The sequence below is a fragment of the Larus michahellis genome, chromosome 17 (assembly GCF_964199755.1).
Source record: "Larus michahellis chromosome 17, bLarMic1.1, whole genome shotgun sequence".
NCBI lineage: Eukaryota > Metazoa > Chordata > Aves > Charadriiformes > Laridae > Larus > Larus michahellis.
The window spans coordinates 76,502-93,884 of record NC_133912.1 but is presented as its reverse complement, the minus strand read 5'-3'; the positions used below and the strand labels follow the sequence as shown (position 1 = coordinate 93,884).

The 17,383-nt window shown below is 52.5% G+C and overlaps 1 pseudogene; it reads left to right on the top strand.

Annotated features, from left to right (window-relative positions):
* Positions 1-15,171: 15,171 nt before the first annotated feature.
* Positions 15,172-16,150, top strand: LOC141732461 (olfactory receptor 14J1-like; annotated as a pseudogene).
* The last annotated feature ends 1,233 nt before the right edge of the window (positions 16,151-17,383 follow it).

Sequence of the window (17,383 nt, the reverse complement as noted above, 5' to 3'; positions counted from 1 at the left end):
TACCAAGGCCTGAAAGGAGACACCTTAATCTCATGGAAGCGGGGCCTCACTGCTTCCTCGCACCCCCCAGGGAGGCCGGGAGGTGTGGTGCCGTTGTCCTTCACTCGGCATTGCACACCCCACACCTCACTGCCCCAGGAGGAGCCCTGAGCCAGTGTGAGGGACAGCATCCCCCTTCCCAGGGCTGGCCGCTTGGCGGGATAAAATACATCAAGGCTTTACTCAGCACCAGCTCCACCTGCACAGTGCCTTTGCCTCCCTGTAATCACAGCCTCCACTTGCCTGCTCCAACAAATCCATGGGGAGGCTTGGTCTGTAATGGCCCTCAGTGGGGACAATTAATGCTCCAGGACACTTTGGCGTTTGCTTCTGACTTGAATTCCTGCACAGGTTGTTCCAGCTCCTCTCAGTATCTGGCATTCCTGGGCTCAGCAGCAAATGCCCCATGGGGCTCGTTAAAGTGCAGAAAGCCCTAATGAGCCACAGCTCTTCCATGATTTTCTTCAGGGCTTCTAGCCTGGTACAGCTCATTGGAGAGGTCTCAGGAGTCTACTTAAAGTGGAAGGTTTCAAGAAGAACTTAATAAAAAGGAAATTTTTCATTTTGAAAGGGCTTTTTATTAGTCTTTTTATTCTTCCAGAAGAAATGCTTGCAGCTTTCTCCAACTGATACTGAACCAGAGGGTCTCCTAAGGAAGACCGGAAAGGAACCAACTGCCATCTCCTCGAAGTCCCCCACTATATGGACAACTTTCCCCCCCACCTCCTCCTCCCCACCGTTTCTCTTGGGGCTGCCTGGGACTTGCATTCTTTTCCTACATCAGACTTGTGCGCTGAGTCTGCAGCTGAATGTTAACAGCTCCTTTGCACCAATTCCTGCCTGATTCCCCCGCAGACTTGGCTGTAAATAGACAAGGGATTCTTATTAAATTTGAACAACCAGAAGGAAAAAAATAATACAAATTAATTAAAGAAACCCAATGCATTCCTCCACTATATGCCAAGTCCAAGCCTCCAATAAGGTCCACCTTCCTCAAACCATCACCATAAAAGATATATGTTGGAGACACTGATAGGAAATTATAAATATACGTACAATTAGTGAGTTGGCTAAAGAGACAGTGTGGCAGATTAAGAAAACTTTGCCTTATTCTTGGCCAAAATTCCAGCCCAGAACCTTGTCACCAGCTCATAACTCTAGCGATGTCCCTGCCCATGTTACATTATGTGCTTGTTAAACAAAACTTTTCTTCTCCAGCAAACTCTAGCAAAACTCCTCCTTGGAGACAGTCTCCCCTCAAAGTCCCCTTGCAACCCTATGGTCAATTGAGATGCAAGAATAAACTCATTACAGTTCCTTCACGTTAACAAGCTCCTAAGGGAAGATCACAGAGTGTGGAGGGCCCTGGCAGGAATAAAGAGCCTTGGAGGTTCAGCAGGGTCTGCTGAGGGCTGTGGGTGATGAAGCTGCTTCAGGCAATTGAAGCGTGCCTCCCTGGGGGCTGATTAGAGCCGAAAACCAGAGGCAGTGATTGCAGGGTGACAAAGGAAGGAGGCAGAGACATCCTGTGTGCTGTAGCCCCCTGGATGTGCCCAGTCAAGCCAAGGGGCGCAGTGCTAACCCCCAGCTCATTGAAATGGGGATGCTTTTGGTCATCACCACATGAGCTTTCCCTCTGCTCACCACGAGGGCCCAGACACGCTGAGTGCCTTCCACACTCTTGCCCCTCAGACTCGGCAGGACGCAGCTCCCCCTAAGCCTTTGCCTGGACCCTAACCCTAATCCCTCACCTGCAGGTCTCATCTGTAATCCTTCCACGAACATGAACGCCAAAGCTGAAACCCTCACCACATGCCTCATGGCTAAAGCTGTTAGAGCGGGTCAAGACATGGATCACCAAAAAGCTTTGGAGGGCTGGAAGACGTCTCCTAGGAAGAACAGCTGAGAGAGTTGATGTTGTTGAGCCTGGAAACAAAAAAGCTGCAAGGAGACCTTCTTGTGGCCTCTTCATCTATGAGGGAGGTTTATAAGAGAGAGAGAGAGAGAGGTTTTACCAGGGCCAGTAATGACAGGACAAGGGGCAATGGCTTTACACTGAAAGACGGTAGGTTTAGATTGGACATAGGGAAGAAATATTTCACAGTGAGGGTGGTGAGACACTGGAAAAGGTTGCCCAGAGAAGTTGTGGATTCCCCATCCTTCGCGGTGTTCAGGGTCAGGTAGGGCAGGGCTTTGAGCATCCTGATCGAGTCACAGATGTCCCTAAAAACAGGCATAGGACTAGATGATCTTTAATAGTCCCTTCAAACCCAAACCATTCTGGGATACTAGGAGAGCAGATGTGGCCACACCAGTGCCGAGTCGAGGGGGACGATAAATCCCCATGTCTGGGTGGCCACGGTCCTTCTAACACCACCCCATATGCAGCTGGCCTTAATGGTGCTGAGCCTTTACCAGAGGCTCATATGGCATCCCTCAAAATGCCCAGGCCCCTCTCCTCAGACTCACTCCTCACCTGGTCCTCTCCCACTTTGCCCCTTCTCCTTGAAAAACTTGAGGAGGTTTCTGTTGGCCACGTCCCCAGGTGTCTCAAGGTCCCTGTGCACTGAATCGTACCTGTATGGGAGGAGATGAGGATGATCCAAGAGAAAAACTTGAGAGTGGAAAAAGACTGGAAAAGGGAATGAAAGTTGAATAGAATCATAGCATTGTCTTGGTTGGAAGGGACCTTTCAGATCACCTAGTCCAACCATCAACGTACCTCTGACAAAAGCCATCACTACACCATAGCTCTAAGCACTATGTCTGCCGGTCTTTTAAATACCTCCACAGATGGTGCCTCAACCACTTCCTGGGCAGTCTGTTCCAATGCTAGGTAACCCCTTCAGTGTAAAAATTTTTCCTAATATCCTGCCTAAACCTCACCGGCACAACTTGAGGCCGTTTCCTTTTGTCCTATTGCCTCTCACTTGGGAGAAGAGACCGACCCCACATCCTTACAACCTCCTTTCCGGGAGTTTTAGAGAGTGAGAAGGTCTCCCCTCAGCCTACTTTTCTCCAGGCTTAACAATCCCAGCTCTCTCAGCCACTCCACATAAAGTTTATTCTCCAGATCCCTCACCAGCTCCGTTGCCCTTCCCTGGACCCACTCCAGCGCCTCAATACCTCGCCTCATTACCTTTTTTGTGGTGAGGGGCCCAAAACAGGACGCAGTACTCAAGGTGGGGCCCTCACCAGTGCCGAGTACAGGGGGACGATCACTTCCCTACTCCTGCTCACCACACTGTTCCTGATACAGGCCAGGATGCTGTTGGCCTTCTTGGCCACCTGGGCACACTGCTGGCTCATATTCAGCCGGCAGTCGACCAACACCCCCAGGTCTTTTGCTGCAGGGCAGCTCTCCAGCCACTCCTCCCCAGGCTTGTAACGCTGCACGGGGTTGGTGTGACCCAAGTGCAGGACCTGGCACTTGGCCTTGTTGAACCTCAGACCACTGGCCTTGGTCCATCGATCCAGACTCTCCAGATCCCTCTGCAATGCATTCCTACCCTCAAGCAGGTTGACACTCCCAATCGACTTGGTGTCATCTGCAAACTTACTCAGGGTGCACTCAATCCAATGGATGACCAAACGGAGCTTGAGGCCAGGGGCAGCTGGAGAGACGCTGGGAATTGGCCAACAGAAATGTCTTGAGGTATTCCAAGGAGAAGTGTCCAGTCCTGCATCCCGGGGAAGAATAACCCCAAGGCAGCAGGACAGGCTGGGACCTGAAGTGCTGAGCAGTGACCCTGCGGAGACGGGGCTGGGCACCCTGAGGGACGCCTCATGAGCCAGTGGTGCACGCTCACTGTGGACAAGGACGGCTGTCTACGGGGCTGCAGGAGGAGGAGCGTGTGCCCCCCAGGCAACTTGAGTCACCCTTGTTCTTGTGGGGGATTTCAACTTCCCGGATGTCCGCTGGGAATACTACACAGCAGAGAGGGAACAGTCCCGGAGGTTCCTGGAGTGTGTGGAAGACAACTTCCTAACACAGCTGGTGAAGGAACCTACTAGGGGAAGTGCCCTACTGGACCTACTGCTTGTTAACAGAGAAGGTCTTGTGGGGGATGTAAAGGTTGGAGGTCGTCTTGGGCAGAGTGACCATGAAATGATAGAGTTTTCAATTCTTGGTGAAGGGAGGCGGGGAGCCAGCAAAACTGCCACCTTGGATTTCCGAAGGGCAGACTTTAGCCTGTTTAGGAGCATGGTTGAGAGTGTCCCTCGGGAGGCAGTTTTGAAGAGCAAAGGCGCCCAGGAAAGCTGGTCATACTTCAAGCAGGTGCTCTTAGAAGCGCAGGAGAAGGCCATCCCCATGTCCCGAAAGACGAGCCGACGGGGAAGAAGGCCAGCCTGGCTAAATAGAGAGCTTTGGCTGGACCTCAGGAAAAAAAGGAAGGCTTACATTCTCTGGAAAAGGGGCTTAGCAACTTATGAGGATTATCAAGATATAACAAAGCTATGCAGGGGGAAGATTAGAAGGGCCAAAGCTCAACCAGAACTCAGCTTGGCCACTGCAGTTAAAGATAACAAGAAGAGATTTTTCCAGTATATCAACAGAAAAAGGAAAACTAGGGAAAATATAGGTCCACTGATGAATGAGACGGGTGCCCTAGTGGTGGAAGACACAGAGAAGGCAGAGTTACTGAATGCCTTCTTTTCTTCGGTCTTCACTGATAAAGCCGTCCCTCACGCATCCCATACCCTGGAGGCAAGGGGGAAGGTCGGGAGAGAGGAAGATTTTCCCTTAGTTGAGGAGGACCGGGTCAGAGACCACTTGGCCAAGCTGGACATTCATAAATCCATGGGCCCTGACGGGATGCACCCGCGAGTGCTGAGAGAGCTGGCAGATGTTATCGCTAGACCGCTCTCCATCGTCTTTGAAAAGTCATGGGGAACAGGAGAGGTGCCTGAGGACTGGAGGAAGGCTGACATCACTCCAATCTTCAAAAAAGGCAAGAAGGAGGACCCAGGGAACTACAGGCCGGTTAGTCTCACCTCTGTCCCTGGGAAGGTAATGGAGCGACTCATTCTGGATGTCGTCTCCAAACACATAGAGGAACAGGAAGTTATTGGAAGTGGTCAGCATGGATTTACCAAGGGCAAATCATGCCTGACCAATCTGATAGCTTTCTATGATGTTATAACGGGTCGGCTGGATGAGGGGAGAGCCGTAGATGTCATCTACCTTGACCTTAGCAAGGCTTTTGACACTGTCTCCCATAACATCCTCATTAGGAAGCTGAGGAAGTATGGGCTAGATGAGGTGACAGTGAGGTGGATCGAGAGCTGGCTGAGTGACAGAACCCAGAGGGTTGTGATCAGCGGCACAGAGTCCAGTTGGAGGCCTGTAACGAGTGGTGTCCCTCAGGGGTCAATACTTGGACCAGTTTTGTTCAATATATTCATTAATGACCTAGATGAGGGGACAGAGCGTATCCTCAGCAAGTTTGCTGATGATACCAAGCTGGGAGGGGTGGCCGACACTCCAGAAGGCCGTGCTGCCATCCAGCGTGACCTGGACAGGCTGGAGAGCCGGGCAGAGAAGAACTTAATGAGGTTCAACAAAAGCAAGTGTAGGGTCCTGCACCTGGGAAGGAAGAATGCCAAACACCAGTATATGTTAGGGGCGGACATGCTGGGAAGCAGCTCTGAGGAGAAGGACCTGGGGGTCCTGGTAGACAGCAAATTATCCATGAGCCAGCAGTGTGCCCTTGTCGCCAAGAAGGCCAATGGCATCCTGGGCTGCATAGGGAAGACTGTGGCCAGTAGGTCGAGGGAGGTCATTCTCCCCCTCTACTCTGCACTGGTGAGGCCACAACTGGAGTACTGCGTCCAGTTTTGGGCTCCCCAGTTCAAGAGGGACAGGGCACTACTGGAGCGAGTCCAGCGTAGGGCAACCAAGATGATTATGGGACTGGAGCACCTCCCTTATGAGGAAAGGCTGAAAGAGCTGGGACTCTTTAGCCTGGAGAAGAGAAGGTTGAGGGGGGACCTGATTAACATTTACAAGTACCTAAAGGGTGGGTTTAAGGAGGACGGAGCCAGGCTCTTTTCAATGGTTCCCAGCGACAGGACAAGGGGCAAGGGCACAAGCTAGAACATCGGAAGTTCCGTTCAAATACACGGAAAAACTTCTTTACAGTGAGGGTGACAGAGCACTGGAACAGGCTGCCCAGGGAGGTTGTGGAGTCCCCTTCTCTGCAGATTTTCAAGACCCGCCTGGATGCATCCCTGAGGGATGTGCTGTAGGCAATCCTGCTCTAGCAGGGGAGTTGGACTAGATGATCTCTAGAGGTCCCTTCCAACTCTGAAGATTCCGTGATTCCGTGATTCCCTTTTGACTCAGCACTGGTGTGGCGCAACACACACAGCTGTGTCCCAGTGTGCGGCTCCCCATTTTGGAGAAGTGGAGAGGACCTGGAGAGTCCAGAGGTCTGCCACGATGGGCTTGAGGGCCCAGTGCACGTGTGCTTTGTGGAGAGGCTGAGGGACCTGGGCTTCTCCGGCCCAGTGGCAGGGAGGCTCTGGGCAGTATTGGAATAGCCTGAAACTGGTTGCAGGGTTGGTTATGAGATGATGGATCTTCTCTTTGGTGGGAAACAGCAGGAGAAAGAAATAATGCAACAAAGGTCAGCTTGGGAGGTTGAGGCTGCACACCAGGAGAAAGAAATGCCACTGCAAGGGCAGTGCTGTGCTGCAACAGATCACACAGAGGGAGTCGGGATCAGCCCAAGGCGTTGTGTTTCAGGAACAGGCAAGGACGAAGGAGAGAGGTCAGTAAAAGCAGTGAGATGCTGAGGGGAGAGCAAGACGGGGAAGCAGGGGGGATGTCTGCAGCGTGCAGGGGAAGAGGAGCAGATGTGGGACACCATAGCACAGTCAGTGGTGGAGACGATCAAGGGAGCTTGGAAAGGCTGAAAGGCCCCAACAGTGCTTATGTCTTTCTCCTCTTGGCTGTGGCTGTTGTCTGTGCCACCAAGGCTACCAGAAGACACCTTATCCTTACAGCACTAGGGCCTTAGCGCCTCCTCTTCCCCAGCCGGGAGCCGTCATTCTGTATTTCTGCCCTTGGCGTTTCACGTCCTCCCATCACAATGCCCCAGGAAGAGCCCTGAGCTGTGGTTGTGGGGCAGGATCTCCCTTCCCAGGGGCTGGAGGCCAGGGCTCGGCCCTTTGCCTTCCTCTCACACATTCAGGATTAGCCAGCATCAGACACCTCTCCATTGCCTTTGCCTACCTGCCCTCACTGCCTCCAGTTTTCCCTCAAACGAGCCCCCAGGAGCCTTTGGCAGTAATGGCCCTCAGTGGGACCCATTAACGCTCCAAGAAACTTTCAAAATTACATTTGACGTTGACTTCTGGAGAGGTTTAGTCAGCTTCCCCTGTGTCTGAGCTTCATGGGCTCAGCACCAAAACCACCAGAGAGGTCAATAAAATGCCTTGAGCTGGTCCTCTGCCACTAAACTGGTCCAGGCTCCTGGGATGGAGGAAAGTCATGGCAAGTCTCTTTTGCAGTCTCCTCTGCCAAGCGTGAGAGGAGACGAGCAGGCAGAGAGAGGTTAAAGGCAGCTGGGAGTGGGAGGACTCTGAGAGCTCACAGAGAGAGAAACCTTCACAGCCCTTGACACGGTAAGTCTCTGGGTGCAGGGCAATGCCGCTGCAGTTCCTGCAGGGATCTCCTAAAGCTCTCATAGCCCAAAACCTATGGGATCTCTCTCCTGGGTAGAGCAGGAGGACATGCTCAAGATCAGAGATTCTCTGCTGCACCATCAGAGGCAGTGGACATTTCACAGGGACTTTTCCAGAAGCACCTCAAGACAAGCGCTACCTGGGAGTTGTCCTGGTTTCAGCTGGGAGAGAGTTCATTTTCTTCCTAGAAGCTGCTGTGGTTTGGATTTAGTATGAGACTGTCCTGGTTCCGGTGGGGATAGGGTTAACTTTTCCTGGTATTCCATGCCATGTGAGCCACGCCCACCCTGAGCTGCCGGGGGAGGGGGCAGGAAGTTGCTGCTTAAAAGCGGGCTGGGGCGTCCTGGGTCCGGCCGGTCGGCGAGCGGCGGGGAGCAGCGGTTCCGTAATCGCGTTTGTATATTCCCCTATCCGTGTTGTTGTTGTTTGCCTGTTCCCTTTGCTGTTCTGTTAAACTGCCTTTGTCCCAACCCAAGAGTCTTGCCTTTTCTTATGATCCTTCCTGTATTAGGAAGGCACGTGCGAGCGGCACGTGGTTCTTTGTTGCCATCTGAGGCTAAACCACGACAGTCCTTTTTGGCGCCCAACGTGGGGCTTGAAGGGTTGAGATAACGACAGAATCCAACTAGAACGTGGAAAAAACGGTTTTGGTTTTTTTTTCTTGTATGCATTTATTTTATTAGGTAAGTAGTCACTGGTCATCATGTTGCTTGGTTTGTTCTCATGGCTGTGTTACAGAAATTCCTATATGGCTTATGTACTCCCTGCGATGCTGTTTACCATGTCTGGAGGAGGGATGAGGATTGTCATTCTGCTGTCCTGTGCGATATCTGTTTATGATATGATAACATCACTGTTCAGACGGCTATTTTGGGGTGTTTATGTGGTTTTGTTGTCCTGTCCGTACATTGGACACCGTCTCTCAGAATTTGTTAATAATTTCCCCAGCCCTTTTGCCTCCCTTTTCTCCTTCGGGTCAGGTATGACAGCTTTTGAGAATCTTGAATATCCTTGGGATACTCAAACTAGTGTGTTCCTAGTGCTAGGTCTCCTGAATACGTTCCAGGTCTTATTTAGGGTTAAGCGACTATTTAAGACTACCACCCGGAGATCTGCTCTGAGGCTGGACAGTCAGGGGTGGCATGGCATGTGGGAGAGCATGGGCAGGTACCTAGAGAACTACTCACCTCCAATGGTCTGGGACTTCACCCCTGAACAATTACAGGACCCTGATAAAGTGGTAGAATATTTGAAGGGAAAATGCTGTGGCTACTCTAGAGAGGCACAACTCACCGCACTGTGCTGGGCCCTGGCCAGTATCTACCAGGCACTGCTCAGAATTATGCAGCACCCTCAAGGGGAAGAGATGGAAACCAGACCGGCGGCCCCTGCGGCTGCTGCAGCCCCTGCGGCGGCCCCTGCGGCGGCCCCTGCGGCTGCTGCAGCCCCTGCGGCAGACACTGCGGCTACTGCAACCCCCGTGGTAGCCACTGCCACTGAACCAGGGAACCAACCCGTGCCAGTATCAGTTGCCCCCATACAGAAGAAGAAGTACACAAAGAAATCAGTTCGCTTAGTAAGAGATGATGATGAACCAGGGCCATCACGAGAGCAGGAGGAAGAGGCAGAACCAGAGATAATTACTCGATCCCTATCCTTGAGTGAGCTGCGGGATATGCGAAAAGATTTCAGCCGACTTTCAGGCGAGCACATTGTCACCTGGCTGCTCCGGTGCTGGGATAATGGGGCCAGTAGCCTGGAATTAGAGGGTAGGGAGGCCAGGCAGCTGGGATCCCTGTCTAGGGAAGGCGGCATTGACAAGGCGATTGGGAAAAAGACCCAAGCCCTCAGCCTCTGGAAACGACTCCTGTCAGGCGTGAGGGAGAGGTACCCCTTCAGTGAGGATGTTGTATGTCAGCCAAGCAAGTGGACTACCATGGAAAGAGGTATCCAGTACCTGAGAGAATTAGCCGTGCGGGAGATGATTTATTATGACTCGGATGATGCAGACTTACCCACAGACCCTGATGAGGTGCGATGCACAAGGCCCACGTGGCAGAAGTTTGTACGGAGCGCACCATCGTCATATGCCGACTCACTGGCAGTAATGGAATGGAAAGGTGAAGAGGGACCAACGGTGGATGAGGTGGCTGGCCGGCTCCGGCGATATGAAGAAAGTCTCTCTTCCCGCCTTGTCTCAGCTGTGGAGAAACTGTCGCGGAAGGTTCAGCAACTTGAAGAGAATATGTCCTACTCCCCACCTGTACGGGCCAGCATCTCAGCTCTTAGGAGCAGGCGTTTCCCCACTCAAGAGAGAGAGTACAGAGGGTACACACCACAGGGCACCCTGTGGTTCTACCTGCGGGACCACGGGGAGGACATGAGGAAGTGGGATGGACAACCTACTTCGATGCTGCGGACACGGGTACAGGAGTTGCAAGGAAGGACAACCACAAAAGGGGATCCCTCCAGGAAAAGTGCCGCCCCAGTTTCCAGTGGGCTGTTCCTCAGACAAAGCAGAAGGCCTGATCTTGCTTCTGATCCTCTTGAAGGAACTTCCAAGTCATTTATGCAAGAAGTGAGTAATGGATACTATGACGAGTATTAGGGGGGCCCTGCCTCCGGCCAGGTGGAGGAAAGGGACAACCGGGTTTATTGGACGGTGTGGATTCGATGGCCTGGCACATCAGACCCACAGGAGTATAAGGCTCTAGTGGACACGGGTGCGCAGTGTACTTTAATACCATCAAGCTATAGGGGGGCAGAACCCATCTGTATTTCTGGGGTGACAGGGGGGGTCCCAAGAGTTGACTGTACTGGAGGCAGAAGTGAGCCTAACTGGGAATGAGTGGCAAAAGCATCCCATTGTGACTGGCCCAGAGGCTCCATGCATCCTTGGTATAGATTACCTCAGGAGAGGGTATTTTAAGGACCCAAAAGGGTACCGCTGGGCCTTTGGCATAGCTGCTTTGGAGACAGAGGAAGTTAAACAGTTGTCTGCCTTGCCTGGTCTCTCTGAGGATTCTTCTGTTGTGGGGTTGTTGAGGGTCAAAGAACAACAGGTGCCGATTGCTACCACAACGGTGCATCGGCGGCAGTATCGCACTAACCGAGACTCTCTGATTCCCATCCATGAGCTGATTCGTCAACTAGAGGTTCAAGGAGTGATCAGCAAGACTCGCTCACCCTTTAACAGTCCCATATGGCCGGTGCGAAAATCTAATGGAGAGTGGAGGCTAACTGTAGACTATCGTGGTCTGAATGAAGTCACGCCACCGCTGAGTGCTGCCGTGCTGGACATGCTAGAACTCCAGTACGAACTGGAGTCCAAGGCAGCCAAGTGGTATGCCACGATTGATATAGCGAATGCATTCTTCTCAATCCCTTTGGCAGCAGAGTGCAGGCCACAGTTTGCTTTCACTTGGAGGGGCGTCCAATACACCTGGAATCGACTGCCCCAGGGGTGGAAACACAGCCCCACCATTTGCCATGGACTGATCCAGACTGCACTGGAACAGGGTGAAGCTCCAGAACATCTGCAGTACATTGATGACATCATTGTATGGGGAAACACAGCAGAAGAAGTTTTTGAGAAAGGGAGTAAAATAGTCCAAATCCTTCTGAACGCTGGTTTTGCCATAAAACGAAGTAAGGTCAAGGGACCTGCGCAGGAGATCCAGTTTTTAGGAATAAAATGGCAAGATGGACGCCGTCAGATTCCAATGGATGTGATCAACAAAATAGCAGCTATGTCTCCACCAACTAGTAAAAAGGAAACACAGGCTTTCTTAGGTATTGTGGGTTTTTGGAGAATGCATATCCCAGATTACAGTCAAATTGTAAGCCCTCTGTATCAAGTAACCCGGAAGAAGAATGATTTTAAATGGGGTCCTGAGCAACGACAAGCTTTTGAACAAATCAGACAGGAAATAGTCCATGCAGTGGCCCTGGGGCCAGTCCGGGCAGGACAAGATGTTAAAAATGTGCTCTATACCGCAGCCGGGGAGAACGGCCCTACCTGGAGCCTCTGGCAGAAAGCACCAGGGGAGACCCGAGGTCGACCCCTGGGGTTTTGGAGTCGTGGATACAGAGGATCCGAAGCCCGCTACACTCCAACAGAAAAAGAGATCTTGGCAGCATATGAAGGGGTTCGAGCTGCTTCGGAAGTGGTTGGTATAGAAGCACAGCTCCTCTCAGCACCTCGACTGCCGGTGCTGGGTTGGATGGTCAAAGAAAGGGTCCCCACCACACATCATGCAACCGATGCTACATGGAGTAAGTGGATTGCACTGATCACACAGCGAACTCGAATGGGAAACCCCAGTCGCCCAGGAATTCTGGAAGTGATCATGGACTGGCCAGAAGGCAAGGATTTCGGAATGTCACCAGAGGAGGAGGTGACGCGTGCAGAAGAGGCCCCACCATATAATAAACTGCCAGAAAATGAGAAGAAATATGCCCTGTTCACTGATGGGTCCTGCCGGATGGTGGGAAAGCATGGAAAGTGGAAGGCTGCTGTGTGGAGTCCTACACGACAAGTTGCAGAGGCCAGTGAAGGACAAGGTGAATCGAGCCAGTTTGCAGAGGTGAAAGCCATTCAGCTGGCTTTGGACATTGCCGAGCGAGAAAAATGGCCAGTACTTGATCTCGACACTGACTCATGGATGGTGGCAAATGCTCTGTGGGGGTGGCTACAGCAGTGGAAGCAGGGCAAGTGGCAGCGCAGAGGCAAACCCATCTGGGCTGCTGACCTATGGCAAGATATTGCTGCCCGGATAGAGAATCTGGTTGTGAAAGTACACCATGTAGATGCCCATGTACCGAAGAATCGGGCCACGGAGGAACATCAGAACAACCAGCAGGTGGATCGGGCCGCTAGGATTGAAGTGGCTCAGGTGGATCTGGACTGGCAACGTAAGGGTGAACTATTCATAGCTCGGTGGGCCCATGACTCCTCAGGCCATCAAGGGAGAGATGCGACATATAGATGGGCTCGTGACCGAGGGGTGGCCTTGACCATGGACACTATTGCACAGGTCATCCATGAATGTGAGACATGCGCCGCGATCAAACAAGCCAAGCGTTTGGAGCCTCTTTGGTATGGAGGGCGATGGCTGAAATACAAATATGGGGAGGCCTGGCAGATTGATTATATCACACTGCCACAAACCCGTCAAGGCAAGCGCTATGTGCTCACAATGGTGGAAGCAACCACTGGATGGCTGGAAACATACCCTGTGCCCCATGCCACTGCCCGGAACACTATCCTGGGCCTTGAAAAGCAAGTCCTGTGGCGACATGGTACCCCAGAGAGAATTGAGTCGGACAACGGGACTCATTTCCGAAACAGCCTCATAGACACCTGGGCCAAAGAGCATGGTATCGAGTGGGTGTATCACATCCCCTATCACACACCAGCCTCTGGGAAGATAGAACGATACAATGGACTGTTAAAAACTACACTGAGAGCAATGGGTGGTGGGACTTTCAAACACTGGGATACACATTTAGCAAAAGCTACCTGGCTAGTTAACACCAGGGGATCTAACAATCGGGCTGGCCCTGCCCAATCAAAACTTCCACGTACTGTAGAAGGGGATAAAGTCCCCGTAGTGCATATGAAGAATATGCTAGGGAAGACAGTCTGGGTTAGTCCTGCCTCAGGCAAAGGCAAACCCATCCGTGGGATTGCTTTTGCCCAAGGACCTGGGTGCACTTGGTGGGTGATGCGGCAGGATGGGGAAGTCCGACGTGTACCTCATGGGGATCTGATTTTGGGCGAGAATAGCCAATGAATCAGATTGTGTGCTGTTAATTGCTAAGTAACACTGTCACTGTATGTCCTCATTGCTATAATTGCTATCAGTTGTACTACAAGTAAGGCACAGGGATGATGGGATAAGAACTGATCTCAGCAGCTGGCGCCCAGCAGTTTCCTCAAGATCTACATCTTCAGCCCAAGGACCGCGTGCATGAGCCACACCAGGTGCACCAGTCACAAGCTCCGAAAAATACAGCATGCAACAGACCAGCACCACCCAGCATCTCACCTGCCCTGAGAGACTGTTCTAACAGATGGAGACCAAAGCCGTGGATTAAAAGAACTCAACGGACACTTTGGAGGGATGACCCATAAACTAAGGGCATTATATGTGTGTATATATATATATATAACAGGGGAAAGTGGTGGCAATTCATTGGAACCTGCTGGGCATGGCATAGATGGTATGGAATAAGGGGTGGATAATGTCCTGGTTCCGGTGGGGATAGGGTTAACTTTTCCTGGTATTCCATGCCATGTGAGCCACGCCCACCCTGAGCTGCCGGGGGAGGGGGCAGGAAGTTGCTGCTTAAAAGCGGGCTGGGGCGTCCCGGGTCCGGCCGGTCGGCGAGCGGTGGGGAGCGGCGGTTCCGTAATCGCGTTTGTATATTCCCCTATCCGTGTTGTTGTTGTTTGCCTGTTCCCTTTGCTGTTCTGTTAAACTGCCTTTGTCCCAACCCAAGAGTCTTGCCTTTTCGTACGATTCTTCCTCTATTAGGAAGGCACGTGCGAGCGGCACGGGGTTCTTTGTTGCCATCTGAGGCTAAACCACGACAGAGACTAACGATGATGAGACATTTTGGTTGAGTTGTTGCTAAGTAGTGTGTATGTTAAGTCAAGGACTTGTTCAGTTTCCCGTGGAAAGTGAGAGGGAGCACAGGCAGGACAAGCTGGGCCTAGGAATATTCCATACCACAGACGTCATGCTCAGTATAGAAATGGGGGTTGGCCGGGCGGCAGGAATCCGTGTTCGCTGCTCGGGATGGGCATCGGGTGGTAAGCAATTGTACTGCATCACTCCTGGTTTCCTATATTCTTTTACAATGATTGTCATTTTCTTTCCCGTTACTGGTCTATCAAACTGTCTGTATCTCAACCCATGAGATTTTTATTCTTTTTTCTCCCTCTTCTCCCTGTTCCTCTGCAGGGGGCCAGGGGGGAGTGAGTCAAAAGCTGCGTGGTCGTTCCCCCCCGACAAGGCTGAGGAGTGAGCTGGCTCTGCTCATGTCACTGCAGCTTTAGGACAACCAGGAGCTTCCTTGAGGTTTTCCTGCAGGAATATGCTGAGCAGCTCCTCTGCGTTACAAGTGGATTACAGATGAGGTAACTAGTGAATGTCAGACGCTGTAACCCCTTTCCCAAATCCCCGCTGCTGTGGAGCAGGGATGACTCCTTGGGAGCCCACAAGCAGAGCTCTGCTCCTCACGGCACACTTGGCCAGCAACAATGAGAGCTCCAACAAGGGCAATGCAGAAAGCTCCCGGAAGGAAGGACACAGGCAAAGAGTGTTTTCGGGGCTTGGGTTTGGAAGGGCAGGCAATGGGAAGAGATTTGCTCAGAGCTGTCCTGACTTGTGAGTGTGCTTTCCTCCTTTGGCAGTACCTCGGGAACAAAGGGATCCGATGTCCAACGGCAGCTCCATCACCCACTTCCTCCTGCTGGCATTCGCAGACACGCGGGAGCTGCAGCTCTTGCACTTCTGGCTCTTCCTGGCCATCTACCTGGCTGCCCTCCTGGGCAATGGCCTCATCATCACTGCCGTAGCCTGTGACCACCGCCTCCACACCCCCATGTACTTCTTCCTCCTCAACCTCGCCCTCCTCGACCTGGGCTGCATCTCCACCACTCTCCCCAAAGCCATGGCCAATTCCCTCTGGGATACCAGAGACATCTCCCACTCGGGATGTGTTTCCCAGATCTTTTTCTTTGCCTCCTTCATCTCAGCAGGGTTTTCCCTTCTCACCATCATGGCCTATGACCGCTCCGTTGCCATCTGCAAACCCCTGCACTATGGGTCCCTCCTGGGCAGCAGAGCTTGTGTCCACATGGCAGCAGCTGCCTGGGGCAGTGGCTTTCTCAATGCTCTCCTGCACACGGCCAATACATTTTCAATACCCCTCTGCCAAGGCAATGCCCTAGACCAGTTCTTCTGTGAAATCCCCCAGATCCTCAAGCTCTCCTGCTCAGACTCAGACTACCTCAGGGAAGGCGGGCTTCTTGTGTTTGGTGCCTGTTTATTCTTTGCGTGTTTTGTTTTCATTGTGGTGTCCTATGTGCAGATCTTCAGGGCTGTGCTGAGGTTCCCCTCACAGCAAAGATGACACAAAGCCTTTTCCACGTGCCTCCCTCACCTGGCCGTGGTCTCCCTCTTTATCAGCACTGCAGTATTTGCCTACCTGAAGCCCCCCTCCATCTCCTCCCCATCCTTAGATCTGGTGCTGTCAGTTCTGTACTCGGTGGTGCCTCCGGCAGTGAACCCCCTCATCTACAGCATGAGGAATCAGGAGCTCAAGGATGCCCTGAGGAAACTGATTGGACGTTTTTTCATCAGCCATAGATTGTGTACCTTCCTCTGCAAATGATTCCCTGTATCTGTTGTGATGGGTCGAGCCTATCATTCTTCATCCCCCCCTCCTTAAATATCCACCTGTCTTGTGTGACACAAAAGATTTGTGTAAATGAAGAGTCAGGCGCTCTGTGTGTTTAAATAAAATAAATGAACCAGCGGCAACTACTTTTTCTGAGACCCATCAGCAGCAAAGCCGAATGGATGGGAAATGAGAAGACCTTTGTGGCTGCAGCAGCCTGGGGCAGGCTGTCCCAGTGCCACTCTGTCACTGGGGCGGCAGGAGCTGCCTGAGGGTCCCCAGGGCCAGGGCTCTTGTACCGGGCTGGGGAGAGGGGATGGCACAGAGGGGCTGCAGACCCCTCAGAATATCCTGGGGAGGAGGACCCAGGGGCCCACTGACTGCCTTTTCCTTGTGCCCAAATGCCCCCCGTCTCTGGGGCTGACCCTCCTCTGCCCCCCAGCAGCTGCGGTGCCCTTCAGAGGGGCTGTGGCTGTGGAGTGAGTGCCCAGAGCTCTGCAGCACCCTGGGGCGGGCTCTGCTGTTGGGCCAGCGCAGACTGGGCTGGGATGGAGAGAGGGCAGGGGAGGTGGGAGAGCTTGGAGAGGGCTGGGCTGGGCTGGAAAGCGCCCAGGAGGAAAAATCCTCGGAGTGCAGCTTGTACCGTGTGACCATGCGGGGTGAGGACTCTCACCAGAGTGTTTGTGGTGCAGAGCCAGGGCTTGTGGAAAGGGTTAAAGCCAGGCAGGTGCAGGAGAGAGGAGGCTGCTCTGTGGGGGTACCTGTTAGGGTAGGTAGGCTGTTAGGGGGTACCTGTGGGGCAGCCCTGCATGTGAGCAACACTGCCTGCAGCAGGAGAAGGAAGCGGCCGTTGATCTGACTGTACTGGCATCTCATTCACTTCCATGGTCACAGGGAACCCAAGCGCTTCCCCCACCATCATCAAGGGGAGAGAGAGAGGGGAAGAAATCAGCATTAGTCAGCATTTAGGCACCTCAGGAGGTCTCTGCTTGTAGCTGCTGCTCCCAACAGGATGAGCTATGGGATCAGACCAGGTTGCTAAGGAATTTATGCAGTAAGGAACTGAAAATACTAAAGGATGAAGACAGTGCAGCCCCTCTGGGCAACCTGCTCCCATGTTTGTCTCTCCTGATGAGGAAGAAGGTTTTCCTTCTCTCTAGCTGTCATAGTTCTGGTGGGGATAGGGTTAATTCTCCCTGCTCTTCCATGCCATGTGAGCCATGCCCACCCTGAGCTGCCGGGGGAG